Source organism: Vespula pensylvanica, chromosome 4, assembly GCF_014466175.1.
Source record: "Vespula pensylvanica isolate Volc-1 chromosome 4, ASM1446617v1, whole genome shotgun sequence".
Classification (NCBI taxonomy): domain Eukaryota; kingdom Metazoa; phylum Arthropoda; class Insecta; order Hymenoptera; family Vespidae; genus Vespula; species Vespula pensylvanica.
The window spans coordinates 4729076-4751244 of NC_057688.1; the positions used below are offsets into that span (position 1 = coordinate 4729076).

General features: G+C 33.5%; 1 protein-coding gene across 4 annotated transcripts in view; it reads right to left on the reverse strand.

The window, feature by feature from the left end:
• LOC122628377 (two pore potassium channel protein sup-9) overlaps positions 1-22169 on the reverse strand; it is a 50890-nt gene that overhangs the window by 13844 nt on the left and 14877 nt on the right. The window contains exon 1 of one of the 4 annotated variants that reach the window (XM_043810630.1): positions 16395-16480. The exons of the other annotated variants lie outside the window; for them this stretch is intronic. The gene's annotated coding sequence lies outside the window, so the exon portion shown is untranslated. Of the gene's footprint in view, positions 1-16394; positions 16481-22169 lie in introns of those variants that run through there. 4 annotated transcript variants of the gene reach the window in all.

Below are 22169 nucleotides of genomic sequence, written 5' to 3' on the forward strand. Positions count from 1 at the left end.
TTCCATTGAAATAAATATTTTTTAATATAGGTATATAAACAAGTTTAAAAAAAGATGTAATAATTATTCGCGCAATTAAATACATTTTTTTAACCATTATAACCACTTTTAAAAAAATAATTCCTACTAGTTTGTGTTATCTATACATCTGTGAAAAATATTATTACAAACGATTAATGACAATTGATGATAAACCTGATAAATTAAAAAAGGGAAAATCTATCGGTAAATTCAGCGAATCATTTAAATCGAAATATCATAAGAATACTTTAAGAATATTTTAAATAAATACATACATACATACATAGATACATATACAATGCAAACATCAATTTTTTGTTTTCATAAACTTAACAAAAAGAAGTTGAAGAAAGAAGATTCATGCTCTATTGTGACATCATGAAAAATGCATTCGATTTGCAAGTCCTGTTCGACACGCGAAAAGTGTTCAGCTGTCAACATGGATATCTCTACTACGTTTGGTAGAATTCTTTTGGAAAGCAACAAGACATGGAGTGACATGTGCGATAAATGGTTACACGTTTTCAGTATCAAATGTCAATACGAAACTCCTCTTCTAGTTATTTTTTCTTCTTTTTTCTCCTCTTTTTAGTGTTTTTTTCTTTTTTTTTTTTTTTTCAATCGAAATACTCGTAAGAAGTTCTGAGTTGTGATCACAGCTGAAAGATATCGAGTTTTCTTGCTAGAATAATAATAACAAGAAGAAGAAAAAGAAGAATTCTTAAGTCGGTCATTCCTAGGATTGGCATAATCCCAAATTGGTTGTTTCGTATCTCCCCAAAGCACACGATCGTAGCTATGTGCTTAAGTACGTAAATAAACGTTATCTAGTTTCTTTGGATGCAACTTAAGAAAACAAAGTGTTATTTCGTTGATTTTACTAAATTAGAGAGAGAGAGAGAGAGAGAGAGAGAGAGAGAGGGAGAGAGAGAGAGAGAGAGAGAGAAAGAAATAGAAAGAAAGAGAATAAGCTGAGGTAGATAGTATATCCAGTTCACTGATAACATTAATCAAGCCCATTCTAACGATGGAAGAAACAAAGTTAGCAGTATCCGAAGTGAACAATTCGAGTTCAATTCGAGCAACGTTGTATTACCAAGTAAAACAAGATGTAACTGAGTTCGGAGGAATGGTGGGTCTTTGTTGAGAAATTTCTATAGGACAAACAGAAGAAAACGGATAACTATTGGAATGATTAATAGCGAAGTAACCGAGAAGTTCGTTGTAAAGCGAAATTATCTCGATTCTCACATATTCATGAGAAACATATTCTGTAAGTCCAAGATACACGCACAGATAGAGATAGATAGAGATAGAGATAGAGATAGAGATAGAGATAGAGAGAGAGAGAGAGTGCTCTCCTGTTCAACTTGTCGAACGTGTTTAGCGTAGCAGGGATAGTCAACAGCATTAAGTCGTATAGTCTGAGAGACTAAGTGCGCTCATGTTTGCGATACGTCTCGTTCGTGCATTCGTCATGTATGTATGTTCGTCAACTGGAAACTTTGCGTTAATCCTAATCCTAAATCCTAATCCCTCTGTCTTGGTCGAACTAGGTAAATTCGACCCGTTTAGTTAGTTATCGATATTTCGATAATTTTAATGGACATTTATACGTCGAATTCGAACGATACGATCGTTCCTCGTTGGATAATTAAAGATTTTATGGTAGTCTTCTTAACGATAATAATAATTGGCCAAATTTGATATGTGAACTATTTTTATATATGTAAATATATACATAAACGAACTTAGGTATCGTGTTTATATACGCCTATATCACGGGATCAGATTTATGTAATCCCGGCAAAGGCAAGTGTATTTAGGATATTGGCCTGTGACCATACGAAGGCAGAGGTCTATCTATGGCTACTCACCGAAATTAATAATCAACTTTAGCAAGAGGATATTTAGCCTGAGTCACTAACGAAGTTCCTGTTTCTATCGTGTGTTTAATAATATCTTGGAGGATGGATGAATCATTATTAAGATTCGTAATGAACTACCAGATTTAATAAACGGCATCTCTAAGGCAATAACTATGAGATTAGTTCTGTTATAATATATGTATATATATATATATATATATATATATATATATATATATATATTATATTCTATCTATCGAAAAACTAATATTTATTATAAAATATCTATCAATCATATTATTATTAAAATTTTGATAAAGCATTCGGTAAATTTCGAATATTTCCACAATAATGAATGATATTTCGACGAATAATTAATATTTATTATTAAAGAATATCAATAATTATCGAAATTTTCATAAAGTATTTATTATTATTACATCGAGTATTGGTAAATAATTAATAATTTTTATCGTTCAATTAAAATACATTATAAATCATTAGTAAGAAATCTCGATAAATTGTTTAATAAATTTCAAACGCGAGACAATAACCATATGAACCATCGTGAAGGAATAACTTTGACAGTTCTTTTCTTCTTTCCTTTTTAAATAACAATTTTGATTATTATATTCGATGAATATAATTAACATAAATTTTTCTCTTCTTTAAAAAGAACAAATTTTCTTGATCGAGGAGAATCTGCTTGCTTATTCAAGGAGGAAAGTAAGTCGATAGAATTCTCTTTACAGGATTCTCACGTTTTCAAGAATTATTTTCAAAAATTATCTTAACTTTCTACCGAGGAGATTCTTTAACACGAAGTAAGTGCAGAACGTGGAAGGTTCTCGTGACCATATAGTCGCTGTTGCTGTCCGAGAAAAAAGAGAAAAAGAGAGAGAGAGAGAGAGAGAGAGAGAAAGAAAGAGAGAGAAAATGAGAGAAAAAAGAGAGAAAGAGAGAGGAAAGTGATTTAATTCAATACTATACTAGTAGGAGTAACTTTGGAACGTGCATCCGGTTCTTGTGTGTCCTGTAGCGAAGGATTGAGATTGGATGCTGGTTAAAAAAAGAAAGAAAGAAAGAAAGAAAGAAAGAAAGAAAGAAAAATAAAAAGAGAAAGAGAGAAAGAGTGAGACAGAAAGAATAGGAGGACAAGGGGTAAACGTAAAGAACGAAGAAGGAAGGATAAGAGTCGAGGCGAGCGAGAGCTTGTACCGGGGGTCGGTAGGGGGTAAAATGGGGTGGGGGTGCTGCCAGAGGGGTGGAACGTAAAGGAGGCAAGTAGGGGACGGCTTACGAGGCTGTGGCCCATTTTCACGCAGTGACGTCAAACCGTATCCGAGGATACGTCACCGGAAAAGCGGTAAAACGCGTTAAATTTTACTCACCGGTTTGCCGCTGAGTTTTCGATCCGTGAGGATCCAACTTCTTCTTTCTTATATCCCTCTTCTTCGATAACGTTAATAGTTCTCGTTAGGAACTGTCGGACGAGGTATTTTCAGATTACCGAAAAACGTTAGACAAGACATCGGGATCGGTTTTCTAATTTAGGTATATGTATCTAAGAATCTTTTCTGATATCAAAATGAATTGGATGGTTTTAGGAATCCTAAGGACATCCTAAAAAGCTGATCTCAATCATCTCAAATGCCTCACACTTTTCAAATAATCCAAAGACAGGAGGGGTTACCCATTCATTGATCTGTTTAGTGATACCTTTCGAATGTCCTCGACACAATAACGTGTCGTTTGTGCTTATGTCTTATTCTGATTTTTTTTTTCTTTTTTCTTTTTCTTTTTCTTTTTCTTTTTCTTTTCTTTCTCATGGATTTGGATTCAACGTGTATGACACGTCCTCTTGATTCCTGATACCAAGGATTACTCGACTTACTTCAGATTTATCTCGAGAAATCCACTTGGGTTAGGAAATTTGGTCCTTCTTCTTTTTTTTTTTTTCTTTCTTTCTTTCTTAACGTCGAAAACGTGCCTTGTGAAATTATCAAATATACTTACTCGACTTATTCAGATCTATCAGTAAGTTTTTTTCTCCCTCGGTTATGGATGAGTTCGTTGAAATTTCTACCTGACCCTTTGGCCCAGTTCTTATTAGGATACTAGTCAATCGTTACTACTCACGTACGATGTTTGAACATATACGATGCAAGCATGCATGCACGTATATATGTATGTACATATGTAGGTATGTATGTGTACACGTTCGAATATCTCCTACGAAATTTATATCCAATCGACTGAATCGAGAGTACTGCCCAGAAACGACGTCAGTTGAAAGATTGAATCCCTTTTTCTCTTTCACATTCAAAGATTTATCGTTCCTATTGAAGAGATAGTCGAATTACCTTTACACCTGTATCGGACAGAGGGATGATGTTTCCCCATTATCTTCTAGATAAAGGTCAACACGAAAAATTTGTTTAGAATTCTACGAATTATTCCCTCATCAAAACAAAATAAAATAAAATAAAAACAAAATAAAATAAAATAAAAATAAAAAAAATTAAAAAAAAAAGTTTTAAATAATAACAAATAAAAATAAAAAAGAAAATGATTACATAAAAATGATGTTTCTTTGTTATCATAAGTCTAGTAGGGATCCAACAGATACACCACCTATTTCTCTTTCTCTTTCTCTCTCTCTCTCTCTCTTTTTCTTTATTATAACACAAAGAAGCTTTATAATTCAGGTACATACAAGGGCTGGTCAAGCGAATTGAATGAAAACAAGAGAGACGATAGACGTATTGTACGTAGTCGGAAGATGATGCTCGATGGTGTGATAAGGTAGCCGCATTGCGGCATACAACCACCATGCTTCGGGCAACGTAACGAACACGAACGGCGTCGGCAGTGGCGGCTGTAGAAACTTCCTCGACCTCTACGACCCCTACTACTCTCCCTTTTTCTACCCTTCTACTTCATTCGAAAGGGGATTGGCTCATACCACTTTCCTTCGACCAAGCGAAAAATGCCTAAATCGAGCAAACCATACATGTACGATCGATCGCACAAACGTATAAATTGATCAAATGATCATAATCATTTCAAGGAAAATAATTTATATGCGTTATGAAATATTACTATATCAGGAATGTAAATATATATGTAGATATATATTATATCTTGAAATTAATTTCAATATTCGAGTATTACTTTGCATTTACTAACCGGAAGATACTCCTCGAGTATAATGCAAAAACGGCTGAATTATTAATACAATTAATTATCACGATAAGCTTCGTTCTCGAGATCGAGTACGCTCGTTAAATGAGCAGATGAGTTGAAGACTGTGAACGATGCTACCTAAACCATTTAATGAACTTACGAATAACAATTCCGAGTGCTAACAAATCTTTAAATATGAGATGGAACCCAACTACTGCTAATGATATTTATTAATAGTAAGTATGATAATAAATTTCATCGATATTTTCTTTTCTTTTTCGATGATATTTCTCCAAAGTCTTTGATACATTAGAGTACGAACGATTAATAAATCTAATTAACATGCAACTCGTACAATTGAATACAGGTCTAGTAATTCGATCGCTTGATCTATGATGGATTGAATCTTAGAGTGAATCCTGCTTCCGAGAGAAGGAATAGGTTGGTAATATTGAGTTCAATTGGTTGGTGACAGGTCTCGAGACGAAGGGAAAGATAGAGACAGAGAGATAAGCTAAGACAGAGAGAGAGAGAGAGAGAGAGAGAGAGAGAGAGAGAGAGAGAGAGAGAGAGAGAGAGAGAGAGGGATAGGAAGATAGATAGACAGATGATGAGACGAAGATGAGAGAGACAGAGACAAAGGGGGAGGGAGGGGGAGAGAGAGAGAGAGAGAGAGAGAGAGATAGGCTGTTATCTCTCGTAATTAAACGGACTCGAGCTTTTGCCATCGATCGTCGCTCAACGAATTACATACGCACAAGTGTATATATATATATATATATGTATATACAGATATACACACTGTATATGTATATGTATATCACGGTACATAAATTTTCAAACGCTTAACAAATGTGATAATAAATGTACAATTTATTCAAATTGCAGCAATTCGTTCATTTTATTCGACTGACCTTTTAACTGATTTATTAGACGTTGTTTCGTCTTTTTTGAAAAATATAATTCGATGAACTTTCATGGGATCCAATTAATTAATCCCTGTGAACGATATCGCATATGCATGATAGTATACCCATGTATACGGGTATAATCCATGTGACGATATATCGTCACCTCTATCTGCTTCTCAATTTTACCAATTGTATATTTATGCGATTTCAAACATTCGAGCCTGACGATGACGTCAAAAAAAAAAGAAGAAGAAGAGAAAGAGAACCTCTTGGCAATGGGAATGAAAGATTCATGCGAAAAGTTGTCTAGCATTCTCCTATCTATAAGCCAACAGAGAAATAGAACTTTCGAGTAGTTATATACATATGTACGTGCATATATACATGCATGCATATATATATATATACGTACATACACATACATATCGTAGGTGGTCGGACACGTGAATTCTGTCGGTATCCTTCGACAATGGAATTGTTTCGAAGTTGTTTACACACTCTCACAACTGGAAACCCAGCATACATGTAGACGATACTTGGATGCATATAAAGTATTACACAAACTGTCCTTATCATTTACGACACTTTAATAAAATTATTCGTTTTCTCTCTCATAACTATAAATTTTATATAAACGTATAGCCTATATATATATATATATATAAAAATTAATTTTCACAAACTACTATACCTGCATATAAAACACTTTACAACTTTGTCATAGACACTATAAACTCTTTCGATAAAAATCACCTCACATATATACTTCGAACTCGATCCTATTTAACAAAACGTAACTATACGCAATGAAAATAAAAACTCTTCTACAAACGTATACAGTAGATACACTATATATCAATCTATATACGTGTCTCATTGAAATAAAAAGAAAGAAAAGAAAAAAAAAAAAAAAAAAAGAATCCCATATAATACATAAGCGTATAGATTACATGTATTTCGAAAGAGTCGAGTCAGGGACACGTGTGTACGATGCTTAAGGACGCTGAATGGGGACTGTATTTTCGCGTAAGAGAAGAGAAGGGAGGGGAACAGAGAGAAAGAGAGACGCATTGCAAAGAGGGTGGGAGAAGCTGGCCTGGTTTCATTGAACCTGCAGCCACCCCTGTTACCGCGTAACACCCCACCCCAACCCCCTTCTCTCTCTCTCTCTTTCTGTGTGTGTGTTGGCTGCGTTCGTAGCAGCAGTGCGGTGCAGTGCTTCTGCTACTGCTGGTGCTGCTGCTGTTGCTGGTAGTCAACTTCCCCTTCCTCTCAGCTAACCACCCCTTCCTCCAATAGTCCCACCCCCCCACCCTCTTCTCTTCCTACTCTTCCCACCTCCACGAGAAACTTGCGAGCTGGCTCGAGCTCTCACACAGTGGCGCTTCCGACGAGAGTGGTACGAGGGGGTGTATAATCTCTTCCCCGGTTGGCGGCCGGGGGCAAGCTATGCATAGCCCGCGACGTCTATATATAGGTCGTCGTTTCTATAAATAGAACCACCGCCGCTACCCTTCACCTTCCACCCTTCGTCGCGTTGTTAGCCTCGCCGCGGCCAACCTGAGAGAGTTTTACATCGGTCACGACAGTTTCGACGTGTCTTAACTTTAGAAATTCAGTTTTTTTTTCTTTTTCTATTTTTTTATTCTCTCTCTCTCTCTCTCTCTCTCTCTCTCTCTCTCTCTCTCTCTCTCTCTCTCTCTCTTTGTATATTAAATAAATCGTATTTAAATCGCGAAGTGCAAAGCTCTTTTCTTTCTTCTTTTTTCGTTTTTCCTTTTTAAGACTTGAACAATTTCTCATTCATTTTCGTCTGCATATTTTTTTCGATTAGGTTTATTTCGGATAAACGGCTGTGTTTAAATCATTGAAATTGATTTTAACCGTGAATCAAAGTGAGTATGTAATTTAAAAAAAAAAAAAAAAAAAAAAAAGAAACAAGAAAGAAAATGTGAAAAGAAAAGAAATGGAGGAAAAAGTAAAAAGAAAAGAGGTAAGGAAATATAAATAAATAAAAAGAAAAGAAGAAAAATAAAAGAGATCTTTCAAATGATGCAAAAGGAGATCATATTCGTTATAGAACGTAGGATAAGTGCTCGTGAAAGCAACGTTGTTGCTTGTTATCACGAACTCGTACGGTGCTTTGTCATTTTAAACGAATCCGATGCGCCACGTAGTAGATACAATCCGCACTTGGAAAGTTCCCTATTTTACTTGAAAACGATCAATTTGGTCTAATTAACGTTTATCCTGATCTCGCGTTCCAACTTCAACGGCAATTTGCCACAAAATGTTTGTCGATCAAACGTGAAACTAGAGCTGTTTGTTTAGGTGTTGCTACGACAATGAACAATGGCGTTAAACATTTTTTTTTTCTCCCAATTTTGTACGATTCAATGACGATCGAATCTCTTTGACGAGAATTTTAGGTGGGGAGGAAAAAAAAAGAAGAGAAATAAAATAGAAATGAAAAAAAGAAAAAAAAAAAAGAAAAAATACCAGCAAGAGATAGTAGCTACAATTTTTTTTCAGACTCGTTGCACTATAGATGTATGCGTTATTTTAATTAATTAATTAATTAATTAACACACACATATATATACACACACATACATACAGCCATTTATAAATATATATATATATATATATATTCCCAATATATATATTAATATATAAATATGTATACGTACGTGTATTATCAGATACTTATGTAACAAGTATTCTTCGTCATTTTAAGTACTCTCCGAACCAAAATGCTATCTCGCAATAGTGGCAACGTTTGAACGTATCGATCAGAGGTAGTAAGCGATAAATAGAGTCGAGCTGAGAGCCCGACGCCCGTGAGCCTGATTAAACTTCACTCTTCGCTAATGGTTTATAAATAGCTACCTATTTTTTTTTTCTTTTTCCTTTAACGCGATAACGAAGAAGGGAGTGCACCGAGCACACGTCCTTCCTTCTTGCTCTACTTTTGCTGCACCCACGTTTTTCTTTCTTTTTCTCTCTTTCTCCTTCCTTCTTTCTCTATTTCTCTATTCCTTTCTCTTTCTTTTTCCCTTCCTTCCTTCCTTCCTTTCTTGTCCCACCCACTTTTATTCCTTCGTCCTTTCCAATAGAGTTCTTCCTATGTTCGCAAATTTTCTTTCCTTCAAAATCTTACGCGCACCAGGAGAGCCTTTGTGCAGCGATCGTCTTCTTCCTTACTCAAGCAATTTCCATATTACCTTCTTATCTAACTTCACCCCAAGTTCGAATAAATTTTCTGAGGGGAAAGAAAAAAAAAAAGAAAAGAAAAGAAAAAAAAAAAGAAAAAGATTTTCCAATATCTTTATCATCGAAAGTATATTACATCAATTATCATGTCTCGTCATCGACCGACAATGAAACGTTTATTAAACCCTCTTTCGACCTTGGAATCCATTCGAAGTAATCTTTTAAAGTATTCTTATCGCCCATGACATGATTTATAATGATCCACAATACTCCGAAGTTCATTGTCCTATTTTGAATTGTTGCACTTTCAGGACTTGTATTTTTCTTTTTCTTTTTCTTTTTCTTTTTTTTCTAGTCGAATCAAATGAGGATGTTACACAAGCTTACTTTCTCTTCGAAACGATTAGATCGACTTTATCGATCAATCAATCTTCTATTAGTCACGTACAAGATTTATAAATAGCTTTTAAAAGGCAGTGCATTCTTAAGAATAAGGATTCAGGCTACGTTTATGACAGCAAGCTCTTATAAAAGGAAACAGGTGGCCTGATTTACGCGCACTAAAGCTGATGTTCTACGTTTTATCGGTGGCGCAAGAGAAACACGTGTGTATGTGTATGTGTGTGTGTGTCACATTAAACATGCTCACACACACACACACACACACACACAGAAATATATACGCAAGGAAATTAATTCATTGCTGCGTTTAATTCATATTCATTTTTAACCAATCATTACTACGTGCGTTATTGCATTTGCGTGATGCGTGTCGTTTGAATTAATCATTTAAGCTGGCAATTCTTTTTTTATTTTTTATTTATTTATTTATTTTTTTATTCTTTTAATTTTAAGAACCTCGCAACCTACTTTCGAGCGAGAAAGTTTTAGTCTCACTTGACATATCCTTATTCTTACTTTTTTCACGAACTTTCATCGCACGAACTAAAATTAAAAGAATAATCAATATTAATCGACAAATTCGTTTATAAAAGAAAAAGAAAAATTATCTCTAAATAATTATATCTGAATAATAATGTTTTCATATAAATTATCATACAATTATGTATCTCTGTCTCGTTGTAATTATTCACAAACGTGCTTGATGAACCACAGATTTTCACACAAGGAAGAACATTATAATTATCATTTAAATCTATTATCTCTCTATATAATAATATTTCTACAAATATTTGTAATATATTATATTATAAATTATATTATAATATAATTTTCTCTCTCTCTCTCTCTCTCTTTCTTTCTTTATTGTTCACAAATCGTTTATCACGAATCAAAAGTTTTAATCAAACGAAAAACATTATTACAAATATTATTGAAAACGTTTGTTCTTAAGGAAAAAGAAAAATAAATAAATAAAAGATATCATCTAAATTCATTATTTTAAGATAATAATGTTTTCTTATACATATTATAATTTAATTCTCTCTCTCTCTCTCTCTCTCTCTCTCTCTCTCTCTCTCTCTCTCTCTCTCTCTCTCTCTCTCTCTCTCTCTCTCTCTCTCTCTCTTTCTCTCTCTCTACACTTGTTCACAGATTGTCTCACGAACCGCAGATTTTCCAGCTGGACGTGTTCACTGTCGCTAGTAATTTTCACTATCGATCGGTGCCATCCACTTCCGACCGCATCACGAGTACCGAAATATATATCTGGATTAACGGGAAGCCAAATCCCAGTGCGACTCGCAGCCGATCTCTCGACCGTTTCAAATGCAAATTGAATTGAGAATGACCGATCTCTAAGTTTAGAACAGAAATTAATCGATTAGAGTGCTATTCTCTTTCTCTCTCTTTGTCTCTTTCTCTTTGTTCATTTTGAAGTAAGAAAAATATATCGTCCAATAGATATTAAGTGAAATATATACATACTTATATATTTTTTATTCGCGTTAAGATCACTATCCTTTCTTAACGTTTTTGATTCTAGCCATTCACAATTTTTTTTCCTTGCAAACGAAAGCTGACTCTGTGTTTGGGGGAAAAAGAAAAAAAATCCAAATCAGTATGAATTATTTAAATTTTATTTTTATTAGCATTAGGAAAAGATAAATTTCAAGATAATCATCCCTTTCTTTCAATATTTTTAATCCTAAACATTCTCATCTTTTTTCGTATACTCGACAAGAATAGTTTTCATGCATTTAATAAATATGATCCGTATATAAGGAAAAAAAAAAAAAAAAGAAATGAATTATTTCTTTCTTTCTTTCTTCTTTTTTTTTTTTTATATATACGCGTTAAGATACAAATTTAAAGATCATCAACTCGTTCTCAAGGTTTTTAATTCTATCAGCCATTTTTATTTTCTTCGTATAAACATAAAAAGAAAAAATATATCCAATCGGAATGAATTATTTATGATATATACATATTTTTTTTGTAATTCGTATTAAAATACGATTAATCTCAAGATCATCACCCCTTTTTTTTTTTTCTAAGTTTTTAATCATAACAGCCATTTTCATTTTCATCGTACAGTCGAGAGCTGCAAATAGGTTGAGTATATAGGGGCGTAGGTCGAACGATCGCTAGATAAAAGTGAAAGGAAAAGGGTGATCGATAACGGTCGTTAGATAGCACAATGAACAAGTCGTTCGATAAAAGATTGGGACAGAAGTAAAGGGCCAGAAAAAAAGAAAGGGGCTAGCCGGTAGTTGAGCGAATGAAAAGATGAAGGAAAACGGTGATTGTCGGTTGAAACACCCCTTGGATACTCACGAATTTTTTTCTTTTTTTTTTTTCTTTTCGAAGAGTATACTTTCCCATATATATAGATATATAGATATATTACATATATCTCAAGGTCATATGAAGCATGAAATCGATCGCCAAAAAAAAGGAAGAAGAAAAAATAAGAAGAAAGCAAATTTATTCGATACTATATATAAAACTTTTTCTAACATTACAATTTCGAAACACACGAAGTATAAACAAAAATTCAAAGACATTCATTTTTAATTGAAAATTGAATACATCGACGTGTGTACACTGTACTAATGAAAGCGCGATGAGTGTTAAACATATAATTTGATTGTCCTTTAACTGTCGTTGAAAGGGTTCTTAAGATTTTAATTCCAATATAAAACTCATCGAAAGTACGGTATTTATTACTTCTTTCTCTCTGTCTCTCTCTCTCTCTCTCTCTCTCTCTCTTTTTCTCTGTGTTACTGTGTTAATTTTTATAGCAAAAAAAAAAAAAACTTATAAGATTCGTGAGAAGAAAAAGGCAGGCAAAAAATGTGATTAAAGAAAAAGAAGAATCGTCCTTGTATATCGAACATATTCGATAAGTCGCAATTATCTCTCGATAGGGCTCGGCTGTTTGTTCGTTCGATCGTGTAAATATGACTTGCAGCGAAGCGGAGAAGAAGGATAATTATAATAATAATAATAATAATAATAATAATAATAATAATAATAATAATAAAATTACAATTTTCACAAGCTCGAGCTCTGATCCTCTTGGGAGCAATTAAAAGCAATTAAAAACGTGAGATTACTGTGTTTCGATGGTGAAATATTTATATTAAGAAAATTCGTTTCGTCCGTAAATCTAAGAAAAGATTCGAGAATAAAATTTCAACGAAATTCAATGTAAAAATGCAAAGGACGATAAAAGCGATCGACATTAACCGGTCCAACGCGTTTATTTTATCAAAGATTATTATTTTCCCAGGGCAAACGTTCGGAACTAGCGCGCGTCATCGAAATAAGAAGGACTTATCGTGCTCTTCCAGTCGAACGAAGTTCACTCGTCTCGAATGGACCCGTTCGTGATGCTGCAACGCACGAAAGAGGAAAAAAAAGAAAGAGAGAGACGACATGAATTTCACGCTCTCTTCAAAGGGCTTTGATATTTTTCTTTCCAAATCGAACGAAAGCGGACGAGAAATAAATTAAAAAAGAATTAAAAGTAATTTGAAAGAAAGAAAGAAAAAAAAAAAAAAAGAACAGATTAAAAAAGGTGAAAACTATATATTGCTTGGAACTCAAAGGTAAACACACGTTCGTCGGGGATCAAAGGAGAAATTTTTCATAAAAAATAATAAACAAATTATATATCACTTTTCGATCGAATGTTCGATCAAATGACTGCATGTGTCTGTATATATGCGCGCGTATGTCGTGTGTGTGTGTGTGTGTGTGTGTGTGCAATTTTTGTTTTTTTTTAATTAACAAAATATTTTTATAGAACTTTTTATTCTTTTTAAAAGTAATGGCAGATCGATGTACCATTATCGAATACGAAGTTAAAGAAAAAATGAAAAAGAGAAAGAGAAAGAAAGAAAGAAAGAATGAGAGTAAAAGACTCGACTTTGGTAAAGTCACCGATATACCGTCAAACGCCATTGTATGATCGGAGAGTTAGTTCCATGGAAATATTATGACGTGGAAGAGGGCTGAAGGATAGGGAACAATGAAGTCGAAGGTTGGAAGCAACGTTGCCTTTCTTTATCGCCCTTAAATATTCATCCCCCGTGTTGAGAAAAGGGCGAGTTTTTGTGGACGGTCAAAAGTGACGAAGGGAAGAGAAAAAACGAAAGATAGAGAAAAACAGAGAGTAAGGGAGGAAAGGAGAGAGAAAGAGAGAGAGAGAGAGAGAATAAAAGGATCGATGTACCATACTGCTACGTGATTCAACGAAAAAAAATATTCCTTGTCAGTAAGAAAAAATAACGAAAGTTTTAAGTACTGGATGTATTAAAAGTTCTTAGCAGGGCTATTCAAAAGCTTTTAGATAACTTTATAAATCAATGATACTTTTTCGAGATCTTTTTAGGCTTGTGGTATTATATTAACAAAAATATATATATATATATATAATCAAAAAAGTCTCAGAGAAGAGATAATTGATGCTTAAAATCATCTAAGAACTTTTGACTCATCTAAGAACACTTGGTAAAATGAATTATCAAATTTCAAACGAAATATCGCGAGATATTTTTGTGTATTTTATTAAAAATTTTCATACTCTTATATTTGTTAAATTCTATTACTTTATCTCTTTTTTTTCTTCTATTACTCTCTCTCTCTCTCTCTCTCTCTCTCTCTCTCTCTCTTTCTCTTTTCCCCTTTTTTGAACCTCACTTTTGTGAAAAAGAACAGAACGTTAACTCCTCGTAACGAACTTCACATTTTTCGGTCAGCTGCTAATCGAATAAACTTTCAACGAAATCCAAACGAGATTCGTTACGTTTTTGCATTCTATAGTTACACTTACGGAATAACGAAGTAACGAAGTAATCTTCTCGATCGTTGTAATATTACTAGAATATTATTAATTGGATTACGTTTATGGATCTATTCCCTTTTGAGTAGATCGTATGCCCCTTTGTAAAAGATCGAATATACGAATCCTTTGAATTTTTTTTAGTTTTCAATATTCTCTCTTTTTAATTGTTGATTTTAATTTATACTTTTAGAAACATGATCGACTTTTTTCCTACGTAAATATACGCTTAGAAGAAAAAGTGGAGAAGAGTTCGAGAAGACGGAATGATAAGAAAAAAAGGAGGGAGAGAATAGGAGAGATAAAGAAAGAGAGAGAAAAAAAAGAGAGACAACGAATCGATAGCTTGTCCAACTTTTTTCGAAGTCGAGGATTAATTTCGTACGAAACGACAGCCATTAACGGCTGATTAGTTCGGAAAGGTATCGCGAACGCGAATTCTCTCGAGAAGATCGATGTCTCTTTTTCCTGCAGAGGACAGACATCTTGAATTAGGGCAACATGGACCGGATATCGTCGATCTATTATCTTCCGATAAAAACTTTGACAAATGTCGTATTTAAATGAAAATAGATAACTTATAGATAAATGAAAGTTTAACCTAAGTTAAAAATATTTCAGTTTTTATTACGTTACCGAATTCGATCGGTTAAAAAAAAGGGGGGAGGGGGGGGGGGAGAAAAATTAAACTTAAACGAATCTTGAACTACCGTGGTATATCAAGTTTAAACGTACAAACGTATCCCTGCCTGAGGCGAATTAATCTTTTTTTCTTTCTCTTTTTCTTTTTATTACTTTTACCCATCCTATCTCTTTTTTCTTTTTATTTGTTCTTACAAACTTATATATCACGATTAATTCATTTCTTTTTCTCTCTTTCTGACTTTGAAATCTTCCTTTTGTCTCTTAAAACTTTTGCTTCTAACAAGTTAAAAATTTCTTCTCCCGTTATAATAAAAATATAATTATCAATAAATTCTCAAGAAATATTTAAGATAGAAAAAAGTAATAAAAAAAGTTTCAAAATCGAAAAATACAAAAAGGAAAAGAAAGAAAGAAAGAAAGAAAGAAAAGATCGATCACAATCGTAAAGTAAAGTAAAGTAAAGTAAACTGTTGACCACAAAATAAAGGTCGCTATCGGACAAGAATCGATATTAGTGACAGTTGTAGAATGATTACATAAAAGTTCTCTCTTTCCCTATGGACCACGAAACAGGGTAAAGAGATGAATAGAAAAACACTGGACCATAGAGTATGGTGTGTTTATAAGAGGTAGGGGTACAGTTAGGGGTAGGGGTAGGCCCGAAGAAAGTTCCAAATGGACGTCGTTGGATCGTGACATCATCATGGCGCCTTATACGTTTCGCTTTCACCCATCAAATATAGTATGTGAGTGAATCGTACTACTCGACTAACCCTCTTTGTCACCACCACCAGCACCACTTTCTGGCAAAAGTCTCAACGAGAAGAGAAACTCGAAGAATAAACTAGCTTCGAGAGAGAAACTTTTTCCTTGCAACTTGTTATACCTCAGGACTTTCCAATGCCTGTTAGACATTCTTGTAACTATCGATAATATAATACCTACTGTTTATTTCGTTCGATATAATTTCGATACGTGACCATAACGCGATCTTCGATTTTATACAAAGGAGACATTCGTTCGTTCGAACGTTTCTCGAGGAGAAATTTACAAGTCTCTAGTTGTTATCGCGTGTACAAAAAATAGCATGAATCGTACATAAAGCGTTACGATTTTGTAAAAAAAAAAAAAAAAAAATCCTTTTAAGATTGATAACGGAATGATATAATTCGATGAAATAACTGTTATTTCAAATGGAATAACAAATTTGATTATAAGTTTTCAGATTGAAAGAGTAATTTGTAACACTTTGTGAGAATACACACATGCAAGAGGATACACGTACACATAATACGAACATACTTTGTTAGATTTATGGCCTCCCATTTCTTCGAACTCGCTTCATTGGCTACTCGACGATTGCTGGATAAAGTAAGTGTAGACCGAACCTAGTGTCGTTATGAGAAGTCCATTAAGCATTCGTAAAAAAAAAAGAGGGAGAGAGAGAGAGGGTGGAACAGAAATATTTCGCGTTCCACTCCGAGCCATTAAAGAGTTTCAAATCGTCACTAAAGAGAGTACTTACTCTTTAACTCTCTCCTTCTCACTCCCACACATACGTTTTATCTCTCTCTTTCTTTCTCTTTCTGCTCACTTCTTCGTGTCCCCGAAATTTAAAAGGTTCACCCAGTGAAATTCCGTACTAGTTTCCCTCGTCTCTAGGACCTCTTGACTCATTTTCCGTTCTATTTTTGAATCGTTTGATATTTTAAAACTGCCCGATCGATCTATGCCCTTTCGTTGAAAATTTTCCTTTCCGTACATAGAATGTTAAAACGTGTCATTCAAAAATGATATCTAATGTGCATATCTAAAAAAAAAAAAAAATATATATATATATATTAGAGTATAATAGTAATATAATATTATGTTGGTATCAATAAGTAACGTAAATTTTCGATATTTTTATATCTAATTAAAAGAAGATATCTATAAATATATAGTGTAACAATAGCATTCATATTTGAATATAAAATTAACCAATAAGTAATACAAGTAGTATCACTAAAAAACATTAATGTCATTTATTAAAAAATACTAATCTCCTTCGTAATCCAGCTCGATTGTCGTAATTTCCTTTCTTTTTTTTTTTTTTTTTTTTACTTTTCCATTCATACTTTTATCACAAAATAAAATTTCAAATTCACTTCAAATATCCAAAAAATTTTCAATATCCTTCGAATATAAGTTATATCCAGTATACCATTAAAAACTATATTTCTACATACAAATAATGCTATAGCTTTCGACAGAGAAAAAAAAAGAAAGAAAAAAAAAACAGAAAATAAAAAAAAATTTTACATAGAAGAGTAATTAGAAAAGGAAAAAAAAAAAAAAAGAAGAAAAAAGAAAGAAAAAAAGAAAGAAAGAAACGTGTGTACGTTAACGCGTAAATCGTTTGGAGTCGTAAAAAGTTGCAAGAAAAAAAAAAAGAAAAGAAGGAAAAAAAAAGAGAAAAAGCAAAAAAAGAGAAAAGAAAGATAGGAAAAGGGAATAAATTTGGGAAATTTATGGGGGAGCCTGTTTCTTCTCTCTTGCGAGCATGGTCGAGCTCAGCTTCCCTTTAGTATCGGTTGAATGTGCTTGGGTCGATATCGAGCCGCAGAGAAGAGCCAACATCCACTCGAGTGCCGCGTCGCTTCAGTCCCTTTCTCCACCCCTATCACCAACACCCTCTACCATCGTACCACCTTCACCACCCTTACCACCCACACCACCCTCTCCTCCTTCACCACTTTTCTTCTCTTCTTTTCACCCTCACGTCTTTCGATCTCCCTTTCCCTTTTGCCGTTCTTTCGTCTTCGTAATCTCGCGAACACTAAAAGGTAGAAGGTAAAATACGGAAGGGTTCTACTACCATGAAAGAGAAAGAGAAAGAAAAAGAGAAAGAGAGAGAGAGAGAGAAATAAAAAGAGAAAAAGGAAAAAAAAAAGAAAAGAGGCGGAGGGAGAAGAAAAAAGTTGGATGACCCTCTTTCGTCGCCTCTTTCTTTTTTTCTTTCTTTTTTTTTTTCTTTTTTTCTTTTTTTTTCCGTTAACTAAACTCCCCACTACTTTTACTCACTCCTCCATTCTCTATTCACTAGGAGAAATTTACTTTCACTAGGTTGGACAACTTCCAAAAAGTTTTCGATTGGCCACGTTTAGCTAAGATACTACGAAATGTTTATCGTCGATCATGTTATACTTACTTAACGAAAATTTGTATTTTTAATAATAGAATGTTACGTAGGGTTTTTCGATGAAAGAGATTTATCGAATGCAAAGGGAAAAAAGAAAGAGAAAGAGAAATTAAAAAGATAAAACATATATACGACAACACTTATTGTGAAAAAATCCAATATATACATATATAATGTTTCTCATATTATTCCTATATTTAAATTAGTATGTAACTATGATTAGACAATTAGAGTAAATTTACATAGTTTGAATATAAATATTGAAAAAGATAAAATCCTTCTTCGAAAGAATGAATTGTCGTCAGCTGTTATCGAATAATTCAAATCTATAGTTAATAGATAATCCTAAACACGTGATCGGTCTGTAACATTTATTAAACAAATTTAATTAAAACCATAGATCCTTTTAACAATGATATAATGATTCCTTCATATAATCCTTCAACTAAAGGGCTAATCACGTAACGAAAACTTGTATAAACTTCAATGAAGTAAATTCTAGATCTGTAGAATGTAAATTGATCTTGATAAGAGTTCTGTGTAAATCCATGTTTACGAGATCCAAATATTTGGCACGCAACCCTAAACCGTGGAGTTTACCTTCTGGATAAGAGTCAATGTTTGCACTGATGAACTTGAAATTCATGCGAATTAAAGAGTGTACAATAATAGCTGAAAATAAAAATAGCAATAACGCTATTATAATAAATTATTATTTTTCTCTTATAATCACGTCTTTTTATCGTTAGACGATATACCTAAATGATTAAAAAAAAAAAAAAAAATAGATGATCAAAAACGTTTCCATGGATTAGATTTCTCAAGCGTGACCTTGATACGTGAACCAATTCGATGAACAACACCCACACACATGAAAACACGCACGATGTGACAAATTTACGAATAGAAGCGATCGTTTTGTTTTCCACATGAAAAAAAAATTATGTATTGATATTATATAATAATTTTTATATAATTAATTTCCGATGGCCGGTATATAATTTATATTTCTATATTTGCTGATCGAATTCAAACAATCTCCACTATTTCGTAATTTGCATTGAAAAAAGAGAGAGAGAGAGAGAGAGAGATAATATACCTACATTGTTTAAAAATTCTTTCGTTTCAGTGGAAAGCCAAAAATTATTAACACCTCGGGCACGCTGAAGGCTAAATCCATCAGTGAGTGAGCGAGTGAAATAGAAGAGGAAAAATATCGGAAAACGATCCGTTTCGTGCAGTGTAATTCGAACCTCCACGGATTGCAAGATACACCATCATCCTTTCGGTGCAACGAACATGAGATTCATTAGAACTTCTTTTACTTTGGAAAGAGAAAGAGAAAGAGAAAGAGAGAGAGAGAGAGAGAGAGAGAGAGAGAGAGAGAGAGAGAGAGAGAGAGAAGGGAGAAAAAATTTTTTCTTTATTTTTTAAATTCTTCTCTATTCTTTCGTTTTAGTTAACAACCATAACAATTAGCATTCTTCTAGTCGACGTTATTATAAAAAATTGTTTTAAATTTCTCTTACATTTATACTATTCAATTATAGGAATCCTTAGGTCGATCGTAATACCACATGCGGTTGAATAAATATTTACCCACATTTTTATTAAATAAATAAAGTTAAAATACATCGGAAAGTTTTTATACTTTGTTAACAAATGTTCTGTTTTATCTGTTCCTCTTTTTATGTAAAATCGATGTTATCGATAAACGAATAATCTTTACCTCTTGAAACGTTCCCCCTTATCAATATTCAAAGATTTGATTTAATATCGGTCGATTGAATTTTTTCCTTTCAATGTGCTTATCCTACTCGGGCTACTTATCGGGCGTTTCGTCGACGCGAGAAGAAAAAAAGCTACGAGTTAATGAACCACTCAAAGGTAGTTCTCGATAACGGGATGTTCGATAGCTATCTTTGTTGGATGCAAAAGAAGGAAAGAGTAAGTGAGAAACACAGAGAGAGAGAGAGAGAGAGAGAGAGAGAGAGAGAGAGAGAGAGAGAGAGAGAGAGAGAGAAAGAGAGAAAGAAGTTCGATGGGTCGAGTAGAGTAGATAGAGTGGTGGGGGGAAAGTGAACTATTAACTTGCTGATAGTGTTGTGAAAAGTTGAGCGTTTTTTAAGTGTACTCTGGAAAGATAGTCGAAACACTCGAGGCTCTTTAAGGGCAACAAGTTCGAGAAACATACGAAAGAGTGAGGGAGACAGAGAGACAGAGAGAGAGAGAGAGAGAGAGAGAGAGATTTTATGGCAAGTAAATCCACGCTAAGACATACTTAAAAAAAATTTTTTTTTTTTTTTTACGAATTTACAAGATAATTGTAATGACTTAATAAAGTATAAAAAAATATTTGGAACGATAGGTATCTCAAAGTTATGATTTATGAAAGAGCACCAAATTCGAATAACATACATACACGTAAACGAAGGAAATTTTCGTCTATGATAAATGAACGAGCATTAAGATAAATTTATCAAATTTTTTAAACGAAACTTTTATAAATTTACGAGATGATAATAATAACGACGTAATAATTATATCAAAAAAATTTGGATAATTTAGGACGATATCTATCCCGGATGAAGAGTCAGTAAAGGATGCTTATCCGTAGCTTTGTTAATTTCCGCTTAATTACCAAACCTGCTAAGCGTATCCATCATGTACATGAGTTTGTATTTATACGCTGCATGTACATGTATGTATATGTGTGTGTATATATATATATATGTATGTATGTATGTATGTATGTATGTGTGCATACTCTTATGTGTGTATGTGTGTGTATGAGAGAGAAAGAGAGAGAGAGAGAGAGAGAGAGAGAGAGAGAGAGAGAGCAAGAGTTAAAGAGATAAATAGAGAAAGAGAAAGAGAAAGAGAAAGATGGAAAATAATAGACGAGAAGAGAATCTGCTTCGTTGGCAGGAGGAAACGCGAAAGTAGATAATTCAAGCTGCTTTAACGAACTTCTCGTTAACTCGATGACGGGGCTAACGTCCACGAAATTTACCATAACATGCCGCAAAGCCGCGCGTATCTCGACGTTGGTGGCCCACTTTGTCAATATTCAAGAAAGAGAGAGGAGGGAGAGAGAGAGAGAGAGAGAGAGAGAGAGAGAGAGACCGATGCCTCTCGATGTGTTGATGAACACATTCTATCAGATTATGGGGGAAAACGAAGAAAAAGCCTTCATTTTCCTTTAACCTAATTAACTTTCACCGTTTCCCGATGAAATCACCCCCAACGAGTTAACAATTTCTAAACTCGCAACGTGACAACGTCACGTCGCAATATAACACGCTTCGATTGACTTATTTCGTTATCTCGTTAGAAATTCGATAAGTATCCTCTACGTAATCATGAAAATATAGCTGAAGAACCATCAACGGGTTTACTATGCGCGTTACAATTAATGCGAATTAATAAATTCATATTTTTCTAGATTAGAAGCTTTGTATCAGCGGGAAATTTAAGTATAATAATAAAGTTAGGAAAAGAGGAAGTTAAAATTAAAATTAATATTTCTTTTCTTCTTTGCTAGATCTATAGAATTTTAGCTATTTTCATAATTAATGAGGTTGCAATAATAATTTGTTACATTGGCGATAGTCATCGTGTGATTAATGTAAAACAACAATTAATGGGTTAAGTAGATATTTTCAGCAAATAGTTTTTAAATCGAATAAATTTTTAAATAGGATTTTTAAAGACAAAAATCTATTTAAAAAATATCAAAAAATAGAAAATAAAAAAAGAATTAAAAGAAAGAAAGAAAAAAAGGTTTTTTTCTTGGAAATTTCTAAAACTTATCGTTTCTGAAACAGATAGTTAGTAAACTAATGAGAAATTTAACGTGGCAATAATAGCACGTGCGGTGCCTGTGTTACCAGCTA